The sequence below is a fragment of the Bos javanicus genome, chromosome 3 (genome assembly GCF_032452875.1).
Source record: "Bos javanicus breed banteng chromosome 3, ARS-OSU_banteng_1.0, whole genome shotgun sequence".
In the NCBI taxonomy this organism is placed as follows: domain Eukaryota; kingdom Metazoa; phylum Chordata; class Mammalia; order Artiodactyla; family Bovidae; genus Bos; species Bos javanicus.
In genome coordinates, this window is record NC_083870.1 from 27,947,992 (window position 1) to 27,962,416 (window position 14,425).

Genomic DNA, 14,425 nt, shown 5'->3' on the forward strand with positions numbered 1-14,425 from the left:
CTCCAGACGAGATCATTTCAGGGGAAGGAGGGAGGCAAGAAAAACCAAGTTGGTGAGAAACGTGCCGCCTCTCTTATCACCATCACAGTCAGAGACAAAAGGCAGTAACCTGGCTAAACAGTCCTCATGCGGAAACCCTGTAATCATCAGGTGGAGCCTGACGTCCAGATTGATTGTGGACAGGGCTCCACCAAAACCTCATGGCAAGGAGCACTTTCCCAAGATATGGAGCTCTGAGCTCAATAATTACTGCATTTTAATACAGCCTCCCAAGTCACTACCCAGGGAAATACCTGTCTTCACAGACTGCATATACATGGGGAAAACAGCCCATAGATACACACAGCTTGTAAGAGAAATTCACTGCACGTAAAGACACAAGTACCGGGCTTCGTGGCTCAGGGGTAAAGATTCCTCCTGCCAGTGCGGAAGACAGGGTTTCGATCTCTGGTTCAGGAAGATCTCACACCACAACTATTGAGCCTAGAGCCCAGGAGCCACAACTACTAAAGTCTTTGCGCCCTAGAGCCTGTGCTCTGCAACACGAGAAGCCACTGCGATGAAAAGCCCGCACACCGCAATTAGAGAAAAGCCCGTGCAGCAATGAAGAACCAGCCAAAAGTTAAAAAAATAACTTAAAGAGAAAAAAGCAAGTACAGGAATCCCAAATGGGCCTAGGAAAGGACAACATAGACGACGGAATACCCATGATCAGGACCAGAAGTAGCCGATATCGTTCCCAATGGGAAAGTTAACCCCCCAACACTACTTGGTCCAAACGTGAGCCCATGGACAAGACAGGGCAGCGATGGATCAGCACAGATGTCTGAGGGAATTCAACATCCACAGTGGAATCTGCAACTCACCCTTGCCTTACTGGCCTATATTCTTTTCAGGACAAAGAAGGTGGAATGTGAAATGCTGCATCTAATCAGCCATAAAACATCTTCCAGTGTCAGTGATAACCATCACACAAGTGCCATGGCAATGGAGAAGAGAGCTCCACCTACATGCTACATCTCTAAAACACCAAGAGAAGCACCTCTGAACACAGTTCGAATTTTAGTTCATAAAACTCTGAAAGACATGCCTTCAAAAAATAAATTCTGAAAAAACCAAATTCATGTCCTGTGTATCTACACCTCTGCAGCCTCCACATGCTCTCTGATAGGGGGAGAAGAATGCACACTTCAAATGGTGCGGGCTTGGGACCCAGAGAGCATGACCCCTGACTCTTCCATTATTCTCTGGCCTTGAACAAATTAACTCATTTCTCCCCACCCCAGATTCTTCATCTGTAAGATGAAACTATAACACCATAAGACAATCTCGCTGTAACATGGTACGCATGCATGCTAAGTTGCTCAGTTGTGTCTGACTCTTTGAGACCCTAATGGACAGTAGCCCTTCAGGCTCCTCTGTCCATGGGATTCTCCAGGCAAGAATACTGGAATGGGTTGCTATGCCCTCCTCCAGGGGATCTTCCCAACACAGGGGTCAAACCCACATCTCTTACGTCTCCTGAACTGGCAGGCAGGTTCTTTACCACTGGTGCCACCTGGGAACAGCCTATAACATGCTCAATTGTATAAAATGTATGACTAAAAGGTTAATGAAGTGACGTGTGCAAGCCCAGTGCAGGCAGCTAGTCAGAAATTCTAGTGACAGATCCAAACATACAGGTCTGACCTGGGACTGGAGTCACCCATGGTATATTGTCTCATAAGCATAAATGTCAATGGGGACAATTCCAAAGTCAATGACTTCCTAAGACTTCAACAGTTGGCACTAAGGTCAGGAAAAATGTTGGAGACTCAGAGTCTGCCCTCCACTTTCCTCTTTCCCAAGAGGAAGTTGCCTGCCTGGTTTAGGTTTGTTTTAAAGATTAAATGAGATAATAAACTTTAAGGTCCTGACCTAAAGCAAATGGCCATGAATGGTAGCACCGTGAGCTTACATGTCCAGGTTTATTGTGGGGGCCAATCTGTCCCCTGTGTGCACCTGGATGACCCTTCCCATCAAGGGCCGACACGTGGGCACCACGAACACCGGTCCCCTCTGTACTGTCTTCCTTAGGGACTCAGACTATAAAGTCAGGCTACTCTCTGTTTTTATGCAGTATTTGCTGCCAACTCTCAGCTTTCTGAAAAATCAAAACTACAGCTTCAGGGAGTCATCCTGGTATACAATGTAGACAATGCACTGATTTGGAGTCAGAGGGCCCGGATTCCAGTTCTGATCCTGTTGCTCTGTGAACTGCGTAAGTCATTTTCCCTTTTTTGGCCTGTTTACTGGCTGATGATGGAGCGAGAATACCAACTATTGCATTTGGTTGTTGACAAGAGCAAATGAAAACCTGCCAGTGAAAGAGTCTATAAACTATAAAGGATTATATGAACATAAAGCATTATCATATTACTAAGGAATATGGGTATTTTGTAGCGAGGGGTAGGGTTGTTTGTTGGCTAAAATATTCACCCCATTCCTGGACATTAAAGCATGACTCAATCTCTACTTACATCAAACCACAACATTTTAGAAATGAAGAGAGTTTCAGTGTTCACCCACCTAATCATAGACTCAAGAATTAGAGAAATCAGAGTCCATCTAGTCCCAACTTCCAATCCAAGCACCGGCTCTTTAAAATACCCCAGAAATCATTCAGCCTATGCTTGATAAGAAAATGTACTCTCACTTTGTACTAAAATGACCTTATTTTAAGTTCTACCCACTGGTCCACTGGCCACCCGCCCCCCCACTCCACCCACTTCCTTCCACACCCAAGCCCCTTTTTCTTGTGAGTGTCCAACAAATACAAGAAGAAAACAATTGTGGACATAAATCTCCCTTTTAACCTTCCTATTTTGCAGATAAGAGTCTGAGACGTTAAAAAAAAAGCATTGCCCTGCGCCACCCCCCCGACACCCAGTACAGAGTTGTCTATTTCCTGTTCATTCACTTTTCCTTGGATTTGACTGGGACTTCCGCAATTGATCTTGTTGTTTTTGTTCAGTCGCTCAGTTGTGTCCAACTCTTTGTGACCCCATGGACTGCAGCATGCCAGGCTTCCCTGTCCTTCACCATCTCCCGGAGTTTGCTCAAAGTCACGTCCATTGAGTCAATGATGCCATCCAACCATCTCATCCTCTGTAGTCCCCTTTTCCTTCTGCCTTCAATCTTTCCCAGCATCAGGGTCTTTTCCAATAAGTTGGCTCTTGGCATCAGGTGGCCAAAGTACTGGAGCTTCAGCATCAGTCCTTCAATGAATATGCCAAAGTACTGGAGCTTCAGCTTCAGCATCAGTCCTTCCAATGAATATTCAAGATTGATTTCCTTTAGGATTGACTGGTTTGATCTCCTTAATCTAGCACATGCTATTAAAATCAGAAATATTAAGGCTTTAGAGCTCACTCATCAGAGGCACACTTTGCAGCTTTAATCTTCTCCCAGAGCAAAGAGAAAGGGTCTGACAGGGTCAGGTGGGGAAGCCTTGCACCGGTTTTAGCCACCTCTTTTCAAATGTTAATTGCTTCCTTTAGCTTGTCAACAAAAACAGCTTTCCCAGTGTGTGAAAAACAAGAAAGCATTTCTTACATGCTATTGCCCCAAACGCTAGCTTTGCTGTTGATAATGCTTTCCGACTGTGGTGCTGGAGAAGACTCTTGAGAGTCTCTTGGACAGCAAGTAGATCAAACCAGTCAATGACTCAATGGACGTGAATTTAAGCAAACTCCAGGAGATAGTGAAGGACGGGGGAGCCTGATGTGCTGCAGTCCATGGGGTTGCCAAGAGGCAGACACGACCTAGCGACTGAACAACAGCAACAACAGAAAAACCCCACTAACAGGAAGGCATTGGACAGACAGTGTTCTGACCACAGAGTGAAATCCACAAAGCCCCCTTTCAGGGTCAGTTTTCGTTATCCTGCCAGCCAACTATAGACGCTGACGTTCAGAAGGATCTTAATGACCAGCCTTCACAACTCCATCCACAGGCAAGTATTAATAGAAATTGTGAACACCCACTAAATCCCAAGTTCTGGGATGGATGTGAATGACACCTCATGGGGCTCACAATCCCATCAATGATGACAACCACCTGAACAGGTAAGTACAGTGAGTGACCCGGGGCTGAGACAGAGCATTTGAGTGGAGGGGTTTCAGGTGAAGATCCACAGAGAAGGCAGAACCGAGTCTGAGCTGAGTCTTAAAAGATGAATGATGGTCAAACCTTATGGAAGAAAGCATCACAGGCAGAAACAGACTGGTGTTCAACAATCCTCCTAAGTGGCTACGACAAGAGCAATGGGGTCACAGGGGAAGAGCACCAAGGACTGAAGGCAGCTGCCAGAAGCCAGGAGGAGCAAGGAAGGCCTCTTTCTGGGTGCAGAGAAAACATGCCCTGCCAGCCACTCAGTTTGTGGTCCTCAGTGGCTCAATGATAAAGAATCCACCTGCAATGCAGAAGCTGCAGGAGATGCAGGTTCGATCCCTGGGTGGGGAAGAGCCCCTGAAGGAGGGCACGGCAACCCACTCCAGTGTCCTTGCCCGGAGAATCCCATGGACACAGAAGCCTCGTGGGCTATAGTCCATAGGGTCACAAAGAATTGGATACGACTGAAATGACTTAGCCCACAGGCACGCCAGCCACCGTGGAAGTGAATACACTTCTGTGTAGTACAGAAGGATGGAGGCAGGTAGAGGGCAAGGCTGGGCTAAGGTTAACGGTGGCTGAGGCTCTGGACCAATGGCAAAGGAGAGAGGGTGAGCAGAGAGGCTGAGGAAGGGGAGGTCGGTAGGGACAGGGGTGGTAGAGAGGGTGAGCCAGCAGTAAAGACCCAGAGGACGCAGCCAGTAAAAGGAGCCTGGGTACCACAGCCACCCCAGCTCCTGCTCCTTAAGGTGTGCTACCCAGTAGACGCATTTTAGGCTGGAATCGGGTCTTTGAGAAAACTCTAAAATGAAGGATCCACAATGAAAATTGATTCAGCTCTTTGGGAAAATCCCACCCTGGGAGAGAAACGGATGACCTTGATTTGACCTGATTGCTACTTCTTCCCAGGACAGTCAACAAGGCGACAGCTTCCTGGATGTGTGGGTGTCACTGGACTTGGGAGATAAACTGACTTCCATGTGACCAACAGTCAGGAGTGTTTGCAGTAATGCTGGGACTCATTCATGTGAGTCCCAGAGATGCAAATATGATTACCCCTGAACGCTGCTGCCACCTCCTCTGCTGAGAACAGGACACACAAGTGTTTATACCCTCTGGTCCTCCTGCCCTTTAATCAGAATGTCTGTCCCACTGGGGCCAGTAGCCTACGCAAGTCCCACGTAGATAACAGGCAATGATCACCTTGGAACCTGAGGACAGGGAGCAGCAAAACTGGAATCTGCTTGTGTTCACACAGGTCTGGGTTAGGATGCAGGAAGATGTGGGAGAAAGGCAGGATCTTCCGGGACCTTGTCATGACAGGGGAACACACACAGCTGCTTGAGATCTCGAAGTGAGGCCCATCCTGAGAGGGGACAGTGGTCAGCATCCCTGTCCTGCTGCTGAGGTCTGAGGAGGCCCTTCCCTAGGCCACATGGATTCCCCGGTGACCCAGGCCTGCTAGAACCTCGGCTTCAGTGACCACGTTCTCTGAATCGAGATCTGCAAACTGGCAGGTGTCCCTGGATGAGGCTTTGAGCACCGGCTGCAGACAAGCCCTGCAGGAGATCCCACTGAAAACCAGCAAACTGCAACCAGACGCCAGGATAGCTACTTCCAGAAGGAAGGAGGTGAAATGAACGTGCGGTTTGGAGGGCACTCAGGGTACTTCAGGCCCTTTACTGTCCCTATTAAGGGAAGCACACTAACTGAAACCGCCCACCGTGGCCAAGCACCACAGTAACCATGTGGGTGAGTTATTTTACGACAGGAGATCTTGGTAAGGAACACAGAACTAATTAGCCACCACCAACCGGAAGAGTTCAGGAAAGGTCAAAAGGAGATACCACATGTCCAACCACCTCCCAGAATCCTTCTCACTGGAATCTATCTTGGCTGAGCAATGGATAAGCCACCAGGAAGGACCCTGAGTCAGAATGAAAGAAAACCTGGAAACTAATCCCATCACCATAAAACTGAGACTGCAAGCCACATGGCAGAGCAGCTCTCCTGGGTTCCCTCATCTTACTCTCCACTTGGGTGCCCGTTCCCAATAAAGTCTCTTGCTTTGTCAGCTCGTGTGTCTCCTTGGACAGTTCATTTCTGAGTGTTAGACAAGAGCCCATTCTTGGGCCCTAGAAGGGGTCACCCCTTCCTGTAACATCCTCCTTTAAGTTCCTGCTAAGAAAGTGTAACCTGGGAAACATCCTCTCTAATAAAACAAGCAAAGCCACAAAGAACCAGCTCAGAGGAGATCACACTGTCAGCACTGGGAGGACCGTGAGCACAGAAGTGGCTGACAGCTTTATACAACACCCTGGTCCTCCTAGTTGCAGGAACTAGACAACCAGACGCATGGCATCTGTCTAGGCTGGAATACCGCGATCACTGGGAGGTTCTGAGCTAGCTGACACCGCTGATGAGAGTCCCCACCCAGGGGATGATCCAGTCACGGCTGACTGTCCCACAACAGAAAGATGCTGGCAGACCCCGCAGGTGGGGGACCTACGGGCTGTGCTTCCCCTCAAGTGACAGGCTTGGCTAGGCCACATCTGCCCAGAGAGCTTGCAGCCCACTTCCAGGCCAGGGCACAAGCCCCAGTGCACTGTCACCTCCCGCAGGGTCCAACCTGGGCTGTACCTGCCATGCCTGTGATGGGAATTCTGCCTTCCAAGCTTTAAATCACTGAGCTGAATCACACCAGATAAACATCAAAGACAACCACCTGTTCTGGGTGCCTTGAAAAGCAGATTTAGATCGGGACTGAGAGCAGCTCCAGACCCACCCAGGATGCTCGGCTGGCCTACTCTTATCCAGCCTCACATCCCTTGACTTGGGTACCTCTGGCCCTAAGAAGAACTGCAGGTGCCCACACAGAAAGATCTGGAGGCCAAGGGCAACAGGCCTAGCCAATGGATCTCTGCTTACAGAGACTAATCGAGGCCAATACAGAGCAGGACAGGGAAAGAGAGTCCTGTCCACTTGCCCTTGAGTGTTAGCACAGCACACACACTGCACTAAATCACACCCATTGGTCTGTGGAGGGGACGTGCAGAATGCTGGGCTGGCCGCGGGGCGAGTCCCTGGAAAACAGACCACACACCATTCCAGTGTGGACCCACCACCAGCCGCCCAGGGCCCTTGGGCAGACGGTAGAAACCAGGGTCACGTCCCGAGCTCCGGTCTGTCCGCTCTGCCTGGGAGCAGGGCTTGTGGGCAGATGCCGTGAGAGGGCAGCCTTCCCAGCTGTGGCTGCTGCCAGCAGGCAGCTGAGCAAACACAGGCTCACAGTGTCCAGCACCTTACACTCTCATTAAAGCCACTTTTAACAGGCACCGCAGGGCCAAACCACAAACGGCAGCTCTGAGCCCACCTTCCAAATTCTCCCACAGCAGAGCACAGACTGAGCAAAACCTGACACTCTGCTCCTCAGCTCTTACTCATTCTTACCCTTTGTTTCCTTAGGGAGTGGGGATGGGGACTACAACTATCTTTACTGAAGAGCAGTTACACAAGAAGGTATATTTATAAAAATGAGACTGCATGCGAAGCCATAACCATAAAAATCATGAACCAAGACCTCTGGTGGTCATTTAAAAACACTCCCAACTTCAAAGGTGATGGAGCCAGGCTCTCGAGACAGCTGCTGCTGGTCTTGCATATGGAAGGGAGGGGTCCACAGCCCAGCCCGACAACCAAGCCCGATCAGCAGTGTAACCACCGGTTTTGACATTATTTGATCCAGAATCACAGACATAAGATTTCCAGTGGAGCTAGATAAACCCTGAAATAACCTTAACCTCCCTAGGAGACTCTCCCTTTCTCACCTCTAACTGGAAAGCCAAAGTGCCCATGGAGAGAAACAAGGACCCCTACTCAAGCTGAGAGGAAACAGGCATGAGCTGGAGAGAGGACAACAGGAGCTCTGTTTCACGGGGTCAGGCTATGCTCACTGATCTGTGGTTTCCTGGGGCTTTGGGGTCAAAGGTCAACAGTATGGGGGAATGCTCCCGTCCTTAGCTCAGCCACCACAGATTGGGTGGCTTAAACAATAGAAACTTCTTTTCCTACAGATCTAGAGCCTCAAAGTCAAGTTCAAGGTCTAACCGATTCGGTTTCTGCTGCAGACTCTCCCTGGCTTGCAGACGGCTGCCTTCTCGCTACGCTCTCATATGGTCTCTCCCCAGTCCGCATGTACCAGGAGAGAATGCACACAGGGAAGATCTCTGGTGCTTCTTATAAGGACACCAATTTAGTGTCCTTATAAGACACTAAAGACAAGACCGATGACCTCCCTTAACCTTAATCACTTCTTTAGAGGTCCTAACTCCAAATACAGCCAAACCGGGGTTTAGAGCTTCAACCTATGTGTTTGTATGTGTATTCAGTTACTCAGTTGTGTCCAATTCTTTAAGACCCTTGGGACTGTAGCCCACCAGGCTCCTCTGCCCAGGGGATTTTTCAGGCACGAATACTAGAGTGGATTGCCATTTCCTCCTCCAGGGGATCTTCCCCACCTAGGGATCGAACCCGCATCTCCTGCATTGCAGGCGAATTCTTTACCATTGAGCCATCAACAAAGTCCCTCAACCTATGGATTTGGGGGTATGCAATTCAGCCTATAACATTCCATCTCTGGTTCCTCCAAATTCATGTCCTTCTTGCATGCAAAGCACATAAACACATTCATTCCACAATTCCCAAACTCTGAAATTATTCCAGCATCAACTCTAAGTGTAAAGTCCAAAATCTCATCTAATCAGATATGGATGGGACTTGAGGCAAAATTCCTCCCCAGCTGTAAACTGTGAAACCACACAAGTTATGCGTTTCCAAAATTCATGGTGAATCAGGCACAAGAGAGACATTCCCATTCCAGAAAGACATTTCCATTCCAGAAAGATGAAACTGGAAAGAACGAAGGGGTGATGGGTCCTAAGCAAGTCCAAAATCTAGCAAGGTAAATTCCATCAGATCTTAACACTTGAGAACGATCCTCTTTAGCTTAACATTTTGTCCCTGGGGCCCACTGGGGTGGCCCATCACCCTCCTAAGGCTCTGTGGCCTGGCCCTGCCAATGGAACCGGGCCCACTGAAACCAAGGCAGGGGACCATTGTCTGAATCCAGGAAGAAGCAGCCTTGCCCCTGAGCCTGTGGAGGAGTGATGATCCTGAATCACCTTTGGAGTCATTCTCTTTTCCTGAAGGATAATGCATGTTCACGGCATTCCCTCATTTTAAAACACTTTCTCTGTTTCCTTTAGTCTCAGTTGACAGTGTTTCTACTGGCATAATCCCATCTTTATTCCTGGCTTCTGCTGAGATGACTAATTCCATCCCTGGTTCACACCTATACTAATCTCCTTATCAAACGGCTGTCAGTCACCTGTTGGTGTTCTCTTTAGTACACGCTTCCTCATTTTTTTGCAATATGGATAAGCTGAGAATCATTCAATTCTTCAAGTTCTGGTTACCTTTTGCTTAACAATTCCTTCTTCAATTCCTCTCTTTTCTTCATTTTAAAATAAGGAGTAAGGAGGACTCAAGCTGTACCTTCCATAGTTTGCTTAGAAATCTCTTCAGCTAAAAAACCCAATTTCATTGCTTGCAAGTTCTACCTTCCACAAAACACTAGAACAGAAACATAATCCCATGAAGTTCTTTGCCATTTTATTACAGAGATCACCTTTTCTTCATTGTTCAAATACATGTTCCTTGTTTTCTCATTTATAGCTATGAATTTTGGAGGGAACATAGTCTACAATAGTTCTAACACAATGCTGCAACCATGCACAATCATAAATTTTCACTGTTTGAAAATCAATCCAAGAATCATTTCTTCTAATGCATGAGTGGTCCTGTGAGCAGTAATCAGACCTTTGATTAAAAGGCCCATGGTCAATGCCAATGTATAAGGTACTCTTAGTCTCAATGAATGAAACATTGAGTTAAAAAAACCCGGCTGGCTGGATTAGGCAAAATGGAGCTTCAGCAATCTGAGTATCTCACACAACGGGTCACTGTGAATAGACAAGTTTTGCAGAAGACCAAGATGAGAGTTAACTCTGCTTTTGTGGCTTCTGTGTCTTTCTCCTTGTTTATGACTATCAGCTATCACCCTCCTCTGATGTTCACATGACCTCTGTACAGCAGCTCTTTCTCTGATGTAAAATATGTTACTTCTGGACTCTGGGAGGAATTGAAGTTAATAATTACACTTTTTAGAACTATAAGTATGTGCAGGCTCTGAAAATGAGAACCTGAGGTTGTCTTGGGAGCCTGCCACACCATGGACCCTACTGAACCAACCCTTCCAAAAGTCCCTAACTTGTGCAGTCCTTGCTCCTTAAATCTGGGCTGGGGCTTTGACTTGCTCTAAGAAGAGAATGCAACGCAAGGTACTGGTTGAATTCCAGGCTTAAGCCTTAACAGGCCTGAGAACTTCTGCTTAGGAGCCTGAGACGTTGCAGTACACGAATGAAGAAACTACTCCCTGGGGGAAGGCCCTCTGGGGAAGAAGAGAACCACAGAATAACCTGGACAGGAGAGCAGCCCAATCCCAGTTGACTCACCACAGGACTGCAATCACACAGGGACCATTGGCCAGACCAGCCAAAGAACTGCCCAGCTGAGCCCTGCCCACAGAACTATGAGAAATAATAATGTTGCCAAAACTAGTAAGTTTTAGGGTAGTTTTAACAGCAACAAATAAAAGAGGTGTTCTTTGGGACATGTGACAAACAGAAAGTTAAAAAGGTTTGACCAGACAAAGGCTCAAACCTACTTGCTACTGTGGTCATAACGCAGAGGTCTGCTTGTGACTGCTTGAATGAAAGAACCAATGGGGCTAAGGAATGACTGCAGAGTGGGGGCCAGGCATCTCTGACAGTGCTCTTCATCCCTTCCTGTCCAGCCCTGAAGCTATGATTTAAATGAGACAGAATAATGCGTATAAAAATAGCTAGCACTCAGCTCGGCTCACAGTAAGCACTCAAAAAGTGCTTAAAAATTTCACTCATGCATTCTTAAAGCAGCGAACATGAACACATACGTTCCTGGGCACCATGGTGAAATGCTTAAGATCATCCTGGAACCAGCCTGGGCTCAAACCCTACCTCCCACAATTACAAGCTGTATGGCCACAGACAACCTATGTAACTCCTCCAAGCCCCAGTTTCCTCATCTGAAAATGAAGAAAACATGCCTACCTTGCAGGACTGCTGTGACGATTAAGTGATTTACATGGTAAGAGTTTAGAAGGTGCCTAGCATATGGCAAGGACTACGTCACTGCTAACTGGTAAGGTTTCCACTGCTGTTGCTTTGTTCTGCCACTTGGATTCCGTCAGTCAATTGTACTAGCTGCTAGGCTCGAACAGTCACAGTGTTTACCTTTAAAGATTTCAAAACTGAGAAATCATTAATGAGGATCATTAAACATCATTTCAAGTCTCTTTTCTCCGGGGTTTCTCTCCATATATAGTCAGCTAGTGACTGGGGACTTCCCTGGTGGTCCAGTGATTAGGACTCCACGCTCCCAATACAGGGGGCCCAGGTTCTACCCCTGGTCAGAGAACCAGATCCCACACGCCAAAACCAAGAGTTCGAATGCCCTAAGAAAGATTCTGCATGCCACAACTAAGAATCCTGCATGCCACAATGAAGATAAAAGATTCCTCATGCCACAATTAAGACCTGGCACAGCCAAGTAAATATTTTACAAATTCTTAAAAAAAAAAAAAAAATAGTGTTTGGTGAAATCCTGGAAAAGTGAGCAACTCACTGTGAGAATGTGGCCAGGAAAACATGTGAAGCATGTGTGTAGAATTACAATGTGCTGAAACCCCAGGATGCCGTGGAGAACGTGGGGACGGGGTGTGAGGCACAGGAACACGTTGGTTCCTTGAGGCCTCAAGTATGGCCCTAACCTATGGCTTGGGGCCCTCAACTATAAAGGGTAACACCACCACAGCACCTGCCCCCACCCCAGTGGCAGCAAGGAGGGGAAAGGGAGACATCTGAAAAGCCCCGTTAACCCCTGCAGCACTGGGCAAAGGTTAGAAGTATCTTAATCTCCTTTGGTATTTCACTTTGCACAACAGGAACTTTTTCCGTTTCTGAAAGTTTTCAAATAAGCCCCCAAAAGCCATTCCAGCCAACAAGCAAGGCTCCTAAAAGTAACTTTTATGAGAGCTAAGGAAACAGGGATTTTCTTTAAGACACTAAAGATGAGGCATTCTTCTGTTTTCAAAAATACCTCAGCTGACTCTATAAAAGTGCCTGAAAACAAAGCAACAAAAGACCCTGCCATCACTCTGCACCTCAGCCCAACAGGTCACTGCTGGGGGAGGAACTTACATAACAGAGGGCGGACCATCCTGATTCCTGATTTTGACTGCCCGCTATTCTGCTCCCTGGGACCTGCTCATTGTCTATGCCAATTCCCTTTTCCCTCCTGTCTTTTTCTACACTTTACAAAAGAGCTCAGAAGTTCTATTTCTGGCCCAGTGACTCTTCCAGCCGCTGCTGGGTTTAGACCAGATTTAGCCCAGGGCTCAGCAGGTGACAGGCGCGCTCAGGCCAGCAGGGAGAGATGGATGCCAAATCTGTCCCAGGTCTCACAGCCTGACTGTCTCATGGGCAGCCAGGCCCACCTGAGGGCTCTGTGAGTGAAGATGCCTCTTCTTCCCTGGCCATCTTTCCACCCCACAACCAGGGTCTCCACACAAGGGACAAGGGGGTCCTTATGAAAGCAGGAGAGGAGGAAAACCTATGGTCCTGAGGAGGAGTCAGAAGGAAGATACAGGGCCAGCCCAGGCCACCTTCTGTCTCCTGGGCGAGCTGGGGAAAGAGGCTTCAGGGTTAGCCAGTATGGACGGGGCAGCTGTCAGTCATGGTGAGGACAACTCTGAGGCGTCTATGATAAGCCCTGGGCCGCAGAGAACACCCAGCCTGCCTCCCGGGTGAGGGCATCTCTGGCCAGTGCACCCTGTGGTAAGGAACCAGCACCACTCACGACTGTCTGAACATACCACGGCACGCATCCTGGGGCTGTTTTATGTGTCCCCTCCCCGCTCCCACCCTGGCCCAGCATGCAGAGCAAGCAGTGTTGGAGCATGGAAGCCCCTGGAGGAAGTGAGCCCCACTGCATGGACTACTTAAAGTGAGAAGTCACCCTTCCCTTTTCCACCCCTGCAGGTGGGATTCACACAGCTAGGGCTGAGCCAAAACTCAAAACCATGGCAGACTCACTATGGGCCAGTGTCCTAGCTACTGACATTGACAGAGTTCCAAATGTCACTTCTCTCTCTGTAACCAGAGCTGGATTTCTCTCCACCCTCCTGATTCGGGCTAAACCTGTCCATTCCTGAGACAGATGTGGGGTTGGGCTTTATTGCTGTCACTGGCTGAAGTGCCCTCCTCCTCTTGGGTTCCCACCCATTCCAAGGCCTGTGTCAGCAACTGTCCACTGGTCTGTCTCCAAGGAATTTTGGGACAAAGCTGGGAGGCAGCGACCCTGTGCCTCTGGAGCTCTGCACACAGCAGACATTTAATACAAGCCTGCTGGTCATTCTCCAATGTAAAATATTGGGGAAAAAAGCTGTCTGAGATGAATAAGCAGCAGTGACTTACTTGCCTTCAGAGCCCCACGGGCACCCACAAAGGACTCAATACACCTGGCTTTGCAGCACCAAGCATGGGAATCAGACACTGATTCCCTTCAAGGACTGGTCAAGGTGGCACAGTCCTCGACTGCTAAACCACCCAGTCCTCGGGTGGTATGAGCTGAGCCACAGAAATGACAGATCCATGCCAATACCGAGATGGTTTGGCAGTATAACTGACTCCAAACCAGAGTTAGGCCACCTCCCCCAGCCCCAGCCAAAAACATGACAAAGCCCATTGTTCTGATCCCCACTAAGGTGCCCTTGCCATCTTGGCTGCTCTGCAGTATCACAGCAATGACAGCTACCATCAACAAAGCACATACCATATGCCAAGCAGATACACACATTGACATATATTGCCCGAGGAGGCAGGAGAGCCCCGTGAGAAGACAATGTCAGACATCTCAGATTGTTCTCTCACCTGTAACCACCTGGGTGCCAACCGTGTGCCATGCTCTAGGTCAGGCACTGAGGATGCACAGAGGACAGCACCTGTCCTCTGGAGCCCACAGTTGGTGGAAGAAAACAGAAGAATAGGCCAGTGACACAAAGTGAGAAATGCTACAATGAGGACATTAACTCAGGCCTGGCTTCATGGGGTCTGCT

General features: G+C 48.4%; 1 protein-coding gene across 4 annotated transcripts in view; it reads right to left on the bottom strand.

Annotated features, from left to right (window-relative positions):
- The window catches only part of VANGL1 (VANGL planar cell polarity protein 1), a 59,632-nt gene that overhangs the window by 19,771 nt on the left and 25,436 nt on the right, over positions 1 to 14,425 (bottom strand). The window lies entirely within an intron of this gene.